Here is a 9,839-nt window from a genome sequence, read left to right as displayed (position 1 = left end):
GCTCGCCTGGTGGATGTCCACATATGGCACACCCCAGGTCACTGTGGTTTCACCTTTCATAGAGGTAATTGTAGGTCTAGGATAGACAGGTTTTTTTTAAAGGAGGAAGCCATCTCTTCAGCAGTGTCTGTTGTTGAGGTGGAGTTCTCCGATCACTGTCTGATTTCTTTTTCTCTGAATGTTTCAGAAACCCCTCGGATGGGAAGGGGACTATGGAAGCTGAATTCGTCCCTCTTGGAAGAAGCAGAGATAAGACAATCCTTTGAGGACTTTCTTCAGAGCCAGGTACCGCTTTTGGATCTCTGTAGCAATAAGTCAGAGTGGTGGGAGATGTTCAAGGATCGGGTTGTGAGTTTCTTCCACCAGCTCTCGAGCCTCAGGAGCAGGGGTGGATTAAGGGTAGCCAGGGCCCCGGGCTGTTCAGACACTGTGGGCCCCCCCGGTCATGTGACGGGGGTCATGTGACGGGGGTCATGTGACGGGGGTCATGTGACGGGGGTCATGTGACGGGGGTCATGATATACCCGAACCAGATTATTCCAGAAAAATGGCCGGGCCCTACTCTACTGTAACCTATTAAATATTTGTTAGAATCTGCAATACAATTTAGGTATATTTTGACCAATAATATCACATACAAGGAACAAATACCACCGCACCGTGACCAGACCACAAATTACAACCACAGTGATCGAATTATATTACATACAAGGATCAAATACCACCGCGCCATGACCAGACCACAAATTACAACCACAGTGATCGAATAATATCACATACAAGGGACAAATACCACAACACCATTTCCAGACCACATATTACCACCACATAGTGACTGAATACTACAATACTGATCAGTAAAAAACAACAACACAATACTATCACCATAAGTGCCAGTATTCACAGGAGATCTGTACTTAGTATGCAGTGTCTGTGTAGAGGTAATACAGAGATCACTGGTGGTATTATACACAGGAGCTCAATATAGTATACATTGTATAGTGTCAGTGTATAGGTAACACTGACTCACCAGTGACGTCTCTAGGTGAAGTCCTTCATCTTTCAGCCAGCACAGACCGCCATCATTTCTCCCAGCCAGGACTCGTTTCTGCAGGAAATAACACAGTTATCTCGAGCTCCGCTTGCAGAACACATTACTTAATTTTCACAACTTCTACATTACACCACATGAAGAAAAAAAGGTGATATAGTGTCACTCTGCACAGTAACAGGACCGCCCCCCATTTAAAACAGTATACTCAAAAAATAAAATAAATACATCACTGCAGTAATAATATCCCTAAATTAGCCCCTATGGTAATAATATTCCACATCCTGGCCCCGTGTGTCTCATTCCTGGCTCCAGCCATATGTTCTCTCATCCTGCCCTCATGAGTATCCATTCTACCCCATATGATCTCCACATCCTGCCCCATATGTCTCCATCGTATCCATCCTGCCACATGATCCAATCCTGCCCCATGTCTTTAATTCTGCCCCGTGTCTCCAATCATGCCCCGTGTCTACATTCTGCCCATGCCTCCAGTCCTGCCCCCATTGTGTCCAGCAATCTGCCCCAGTATGTCCAGCATATTGCCCCAGTGTCCAGCAATCTGCCCCAGTGTCTCCAGCATATTGCCCCCAGTGTGTCCAGCATTGCCCCCAGACAGTGTGTCCAGCAATCTGCCCCAGTGCGTCCAGCATTGCCCCCAGACAGTGTGTCCAGAATATTACCACCAGTGTGTCCAGAAATCTGCCCCAGTAAGTCCAGCATTTCCCCCAGTGTCTCCAGCATTGCCCCAGTGTCCTCCAGCATTGCCCCAGTGTCCTCCAGCATTGCCCCAGTGTCCTCCAGCCATCTGCCCCAGTGTCCTCCAGCATTGCCCCAGTGTCCTCCAGCCATCTGCCCCAGTGTCCTCCTGCCATCTGCCCCAGTGTCCTCCTGCCATCTGCCCCAGTGTCCTCCAGCCATCTGCCCCAGTGTCCTCCAGCCATCTGCCCCAGTGTCCTCCAGCCATCTGCCCCAGTGTCCTCCAGCCATCTGCCCCAGTGTCCTCCAGCCATCTGCCCCAGTGTCCTCCTGCCATCTGCCCCAGTGTCCTCCAGCCATCTGCCCCAGTGTCCTCCAGCCATCTGCCCCAGTGTCCTCCAGCCATCTGCCCCAGTGTCCTCCAGCCATCTGCCCCAGTGTCCTCCAGCCATCTGCCCCAGTGTCCTCCAGCAATCTGCCCCAGTGTCCTCCAGCAATCTGCCCCAGTGTCCTCCAGCATTGCCCCAGTGTCCTCCAGCCATCTGCCCCAGTGTCCTCCAGCATTGCCCCAGTGTCCTCCAGCATTGTCCCAGTGTCCTCCAGCAATCTGCCCCAGTGTCCTCCAGCATTGCCCCAGTGTCCTCCAGCATTGCCCCAGTGTCCTCCAGCCATCTGCCCCAGTGTCCTCCAGCATTGCCCCAGTGTCCTCCAGCATTGCCCCAGTGTCCTCCAGCCATCTGCCCCAGTGTCCTCCAGCATTGCCCCAGTGTCCTCCAGCCATCTGCCCCAGTGTCCTCCAGCATTGCCCCAGTGTCCTCCTGCCATCTGCCCCAGTGTCCTCCAGCCATCTGCCCCAGTGTCCTCCAGCCATCTGCCCCAGTGTCCTCCAGCATTGCCCTCAGTGTGTCCAGTCCACCGTTGTAAAAAAAAACAAAAAAAAAACAAAGTCTCCTCACCTGTCCTCGCTCCAGCGCCGCGGTGAGCTCCCTCCAACAGAGCACACTCGCCGGCGACTGACAATGACGTCAGACGCCGGCGACGTGTGCGCCTGCGGCCGACATCAGCCGCCAGCCTCCAATTGGCTGGCGGCTGGTGTTAACTATTGACGTGCGGGCGCTTGCCCGCACGTCAATAGGAAACCGCTGCAGGCAGCGCCGGAAGGGGCCCGGTGAGCAGATGAGAAGGGGCCCCATGCGGGCCCCCTCTCTCTGCCCACCGGCTACGGCAGGGGGCCGGGGGCGGGCACATAAATGCCGGCGGCGGCCGCCGGCAGCGGCATTCGAATAACAGATGATCAGAGGGTCAACAGTGCGGTAGCCCAGGGCCCCCCCAGACCACTGGGCCCTGGGCTACCGCCCATATTGACCCTCTGATAATCCGCCCCTGCTCAGGAGCCTGAGCAGGTACCGCCTGTATCAGGAACTGAGGAGGAAACTCAAACATCTCGTCTCGGCTGGAGGTGACCGTGAGGAGATCTCCAGAGTGAAGTCTTTACTCAAGAGGTGTCAGTACGATAGGCACACATCTTTGGTTTTTGAGAGGGATTTTGTGAGGTACCACTCACCCGACCCCTACAGAAACTGTAAGATGTCAGTGAGTTGTAAGGTGGCGACAGGTTTGGTCGACAATACGGGTTCCCTGAACAGATCCAAATCAGGGATCCTGGAGGTGATCAGATCTTTCTACTCACACCTCTTGGGGAAGAGGAATCTGGATCGGAACGTGATGTCGGCTTTCCTGGCCGAGGCCATCCCTGAGCCAGGGGATGACCCCTCGCTTCACGTTTTAACAGAACCAATCAGGGAAGAGGAAGTGCGACTGGCCATTGATGGGCTTCGGCCTAAGAAATCGCCAGGTCAGAATGGCTTAACATCCGAGTTTTATAAGACCTTTAGGGACTCCTTGGTCCCCCTCTTGACTGAGGTGTTTAACGAGTGTCTCTCCTCGGGCTCTCTTTCCTGGTCAATGAGGAAGTCAGCCCTGATTATCCGGTCAAAGGGTAAGGACTCATCCTGTATTGAGAATTGGCGTCCCATAGCGCTTCTCAATACGGACCGGAAGGTTCTGGCAAAGGTGCTGTTCAAACGGCTGGTGAAATTTGCACCCCGGCTCCTTTCGGGGGCCCAGCACTGTTCTGTTCCAGGCCGCAGTACGTTTAGTGCTGTGCTCGGTGTCCGAGAGGCAGTGGAGCAGGGCAGGGCAGGTCACTGGAACGGGTACTTGCTGTCCTTAGACCAGGCGAAGGCTTTTGATCGGGTTAACCATGAGTATCTCTGGTCCGTCCTTCTCAGGTACGGTCTGCCTGGGGGGTTTGTAAATTGGCTAAAGATCTTGTACGCAGGGGCAGAGACTTTCCCGCTCGTGAATGGTTGGTCTGGCCGCCCTTTTGAGGTTGGGTCTGGGGTCCGCCAGGGCTGTCCATTGAGCCCGCTGTTATACGTGTTCGCGATAGATCCCCTTTTAAGGAGCATTGAGCGTGGGCCATTGGCGGGATTCAGGATGGACCGGGTGGCCCCGGAAACCACTCTGAGGGTGGTAGCATATGCCGATGACGTCTCCCTTTTCGTGTCCTCGGGTTAGGAGGCGGAGTGGGTCATGTCTGAGGTTGATCGCTACTCAAAGGCTTCTGGGTCCAGAATTAATCAGGAAAAGTGTGAGAGTCTCTGGCTGGGAGGGGGAGACCCTAGTTTTGGTCTTCCGGACACTCTTCCAGAGCCCCAGGCATCGGCAAAAATCCTAGGCATCGAATTTGGCCCTGTGGACTACCCCCAGCAAAATTGGGAGGGCAGACTTAAGATCGCCGCCCAGAAGGTGGACCAATGGAAGGGTTGGTCTTTGACCCTGAGGGAAAGGGTTAGCCTTGTTAAGGGTTTTTTTGTTACCCTTGTTAATATACCTTGGCAGTGTCTGCATGTTGCCAGAGCCGCTCTGGACACGGGTCTACAGCCTGTTTTTCCAGATGGTATGGGGAAATAGGCTGAACCTAGTCAAGCGGGAGGTCACATATCGCACAAGGAGACTAGGAGGGTTGGGTATGGTCAACTCAGTTTCTAATAAACACTTTTGTCAAGACTAACATCGCCAACCTCTGGTCAGAGAGGGCTCCTCCGTGGGTATTCTCCTGCAGGGGATGGCTTCGACCCTTCTTCCAGGAATGGGAGACAGGATGGCAGGTGAAGGACCTGCGTACACCGCACGGGCATCTCCCGGCTTACGCTACCCCGGTTCTGAAGGTGATCCGCCAGTGGGGTCTAGGAATGTGGGAGATCAGGACCATGTCGAGGAAATTCCTTGACAGGAGGATCCTGTTGACCCATTTCCAGAAGCCTCTGGTGCTCAAAGATTGCCCAAGTCGGGATCTGGAGGGTGGGCTGAGGTTATTGAATTCTACACGGGTCCCCTTGAAATTTTGGGACTTGGCTTGGCGCTGCTTCCATGGGAAACTGTACGTAAGGGACAACCTGAAGTGTAGGAACTCCGATGATCGGGGTTGTCCCCGTGAGGGGTGTTGCGACACGCTGGAAAGCATGGAGCACTTCCTCCTTCAGTGTCCTTTTAATACAGGGGTCTACAACAGGGTGGGTGCTTCCATAGGCTGGCCTCGGCTGGCACACCTTTCCTATGCGGAGTGGGCGTATGGGGCATTCGGATCCCTGGGTGGCCGAGATCGGGGCACTTTATTTCTAGTCAGTTTAGTCGTCAGTTTTTACACGTGGAACGCACGGTGCTTAGTGTCAACTCAGCAGAAAATCCTCCCCCGGGACGAGGTTGTTAGGAACATTCTGGGTGCCCTGGTGAAGGTGCGATATCTGGAGTATGACAGGCTGGGTGCAGCGAGGGCCTCTCTTCTCTGGAGAGGGTTCTCATTTAATGTACCTAGGGCTTAGATAAGCAGGTAAATGGTAGGGACAGGTAGATAGCCTCAGTAGGGACAGGTAGATAGTTAGGGACAGGATAGGGACAGTTAGGTAGGCACGCGGTGAGTTAGGTAGGGTAGTAGGGTCAGGCAGGGAGAGACAGGGAAAGGTAGGTAGAAAAAATAGGGGCAGATGTCTAGACAGGTAGGGACAGCTGGTAGAGTAAGGATTGCTAGGGTAGAAGCCTGTCATCTCCGGTTTCCCGGTGGCGGGCTGGGGCTTTTCACGATCAGATTTTTGTTTTGCAGAAGTGAATTACTGATATAGGGCTTACAGGCACCAATCCTGGCTCTGGGTAAGTGTTGTGTATATATAGAGTAATGTAGCAGTGTATTGTAAGGGTTAATGCACCTGTCTTGTAAGCAAGAGGTTATGAGTTCCTCGGTGAGGTTATTTTTGTATTGTGTGGGTGTTTTTTGTGGTGGGAGGGAGGGGTTTGGTGGTAGGTTGTTTATGGTTGTATTTGCTGTGTAAAAAGGGGAAGAAAAAAAAAAAAAAAAGGAAAAAAATAATAATAAAAAAAAAATTTTTTTTTTTATAAAATTAAAAAAAAAAAAAAAAAAAAATTGTGTGTTTTAGATAGATGTGTTTAACCCCTTAGTGACAGAGCCAATTTGGTACTTAATGACCAGGCCAATTTTTGCAATTCTGACCACTGTCACTTTATGAGGTTATAACTCTGGAACGCTTCAACAGATCCCGCTGATTCTGAGATTGTTTTTTCGTGACATATTGTACTTCATGTTAGTGGTAACATTTCTTCGATATTACTTGCGATTATTTATGAAAAAAACGGAAATATGGCGAAAATTTTTAAAATTTTGCAATTTTCAAACTTTGTATTTTTATGCCCTTAAATCAGAGAGATATGTCATAAAAAAATAGTTAATAAATAACATTTCCCACATGTCTACTTTACATCAGCACAATTTTGGAAACAAAATTTTTTTTTGTTAGGGAGTTATAAGGGTTAAAAGTTGACCAGCAATTTCTCATTTTTACAACACCATTTTTTTTTAGGGACCACATCACATTTGAAGTCATTTTGAGGGGTCTATATGATAGAAAATAATGAAGTGTGACACCATTCTAAAAACTACACCCCTCAAGGTTCTCAAAACCACATTCAAGAAGTTTATTAACCCTTTACGTGCTTCACAGGAACTGAAACAATGTGGAAGGAAAAAATGAACATTTAACTTTTTTTTGCAAACATCTTAATTCAGAACCATTTTTTTTATTTTCACAAGTGTAAAAACAGAAATGTAACCATAAATTTTGTTATGCAATTTCTCCTGAATACGCCAATACCCCATATGTGGGGGTAAACCACTGTTAGGGCGCACCGCAGAACTTAGAAGTGAAGGAGCGCCGTTTGACTTTTTCAATGCAGAATTGGCTGGAATTGAGATCGGACACCATGTCACATTTAGAGAGCCCCTGATGTACCTAAACAGTAGAAACTCCCCACAAGTGACACCATTTTGGAAACTAGACCCCTTAAGGAACTTATCTAGATGTGTGGTGAGCACTTTGAACCCCCAAGTGCTTCACAGAAGTTTATAACGTAGAGCCGTGAAAATAAAAAATCGCTTTTGTTTACACAAAAATGATCTTTTTGCCCACAAATTCTTATTTTCACAAGGGTAACAGGAGAAATTAGACCACAAAAGTTGTTGTGCAATTTCTCCTGAGTACGCTGATACCCAATATGTGGGGGTAAACAACTGTTAGGGCGCACCGCAGAGCTTGGAAGAGAAGGAGTGCCGTTTTACTTTTTCAATGTAGAATTGGCTGGAATTGAGATTGGACGCCATGTCGCGTTTGGAGAGCCCCTGATGTGCCTAAACAGTGGAAACCCCCCACAAGTGACACCATTTTGGAAACTAGACCCCTTAAGGAACTTATCTAGATGTGTGGCGAGCACTTTGAACCCCCATGTGCTTCACAGAAGTTTATAACGTAGAGCCGTGAAAAAAAAAAATTGCATTTGGTCTACAAAAATTATCTTTTTGCCCACAAATTTTTATTTTCACAAGGGTAACAGGAGAAATTAGACCACAAAAGTTGTTGTGCAATTTCTCCTGAGTACGTCGATACCCAATATGTGGGGGTAAACCACTGTTTGGGCGCACCGCAGAGCTTGGAAGAGAAAGAGTGCCGTTTTACTTTTTCAATGTAGAATTGGCTGGAATTGAGATCGGACGCCATGTCGCGTTTGGAGAGCCCCTGATGTGCCTAAACAGTAGAAATCCCCCACAAGTGACCCCATTTTGGAAACTAGACCCCCCATGGAACTTATCTAGATGTGTGGTGAGAACCTTGAATGCCCAAGTGCTTCACAGAAGTTTATAATGCAGAGCCGTGAAAATAAAAAATATTTTTTTTTTCCACAAAAAAGATTTTTTAGCCACCAAATTTTTATTTTCACAAGGGTAACAAGAGAAACTGGACCCCAAAAGTTGTTGTCCAATTTGTCCTGAGTATGCTGGTACCCCATATGTGGGGGTAAACCACTGTTTGGGCGCACGGCAGAGCTCGGAAGGAAGGAGCGCCGTTTTGGAATGCAGACTTTGATAGAATGGTCTGCGGGTATTATGTTGCGTTTGCAGAGCCCCTGATGTACCTAACCAGTAGAAACCCTCCACAAGTGACCCCATTTTGGAAACTAGACCCCCCAAGGAACTTATCTAGATGTGTGGTGAGAACTTTGAATGCCCAAGTGCTTCACAGAAGTTTAGAATGCAGAGTCGTGAAAATAAAAAATATTTTTTTTCCACAAAAAAGATATTGTAGCCCCCAAGTTTTTATTTTCACAAGGGTAACAGGAGAAATTGGACTGCAATAGTTGTTGTCCAATTTATCCCGAGTACGCTGATGCGCCATATGTGGTGGTAAACCAGTTTGGGCGCACGGCAGAGCTCGGAAGGGAAGGAGCGCCTTTTTGGAATGCAGACTTTGATAGAATGGTCTGTGGGCATTATGTTGCGATTGCAGAGCCCCTGATGTACCTAAACTGTAGTAACCCCCCACAAGTGACCCCATTTTGGAAACTAGACCCCCCAAGGAACTTATCTAGATGTGTGGTGAGAACTTTGAATGCCCAAGTGCTTCACAGAAGTTTAGAATGCAGAGTCGTGAAAATAAAAAATATTTTTTTTTTCACAAAAAAGATTTTGTAGCCCCCAAGTTTTTATTTTCACAAGGGTAACAAGAGAAATTGGACCCCAGAAGTTGTTGTCCAATTTATCCCGAGTACGCTGATGCCCCATATGTGGGGGTAACCCACTGTTTGGGCGCACGGCAGAGCTCAGAAGGGAGGGAGCACCATTTGACTTTTTGAGCGCAAAATTGGCTGTCGTGTTTGGAGACCCCCTGATGTACCTAAACAGTGGAAACCCCCCAATTCTAGCTCCAACCCTAACCCCAACACACCCCTAACCCTAATCCCAACCTCATCCATAATCCTAATCACTAACCCTAACCATAATCACAACCCTTACCCCAAAACAACCCTAATGTCAACCCTAACCATAACCCTAATCAAAACCCTAAATCCAACACACCCCTAATCCTAATCTCAACCCTAACCTCAAACCTAACCCTAATCCCAATACACCCCTAATCACAACCCTAACCTTAACCCTAATCCCAAACCTAACCCTAATCCCAAGCGTAACCCTAATGCCAACCCTAACCCTAATACGAACCCTAATCCAAACCCTAACCCTAATCCCAGCTCTAACCCTAACTTTAGCCCCAACCCTAGCCCTAACTTTAGCCCCAACCCTAACCCTAGCCCTAGGGCTACTTTCACACTTGCGTCGTTTGGCATTCCGTCGCAATCCGTCGTTTTGGACAAGAAACGGATCCTGCAAATGTGCCCGCAGGATGCGTTTTTTGCCCATAGACTTGTATTGCCGATGGATCGTGACGGATGGCCACACGTCGCGTCCGTCGTGCACTGGATCAGTTGTGTTTTGGCGGAGCGTCGGCACAAAAAAAGTTCAATGAAACGTTTTTTTGTACGTCGCATCCGCCATTTCTGACCGCGCATGCGTGGCCGTAACTCCGCCCCCTCCTCCCCAGGACATAGATTGGGCAGCGGATGTGTTGAAAAACTACAGCTGCTGCCCACGTTGTGCACAATTTTCACAACGTGCGTCGGTATG

Source organism: Ranitomeya imitator, chromosome 10 (genome assembly GCF_032444005.1).
Source record: "Ranitomeya imitator isolate aRanImi1 chromosome 10, aRanImi1.pri, whole genome shotgun sequence".
Classification (NCBI taxonomy): domain Eukaryota; kingdom Metazoa; phylum Chordata; class Amphibia; order Anura; family Dendrobatidae; genus Ranitomeya; species Ranitomeya imitator.
Note: the sequence above shows the minus strand (reverse complement) of the source record.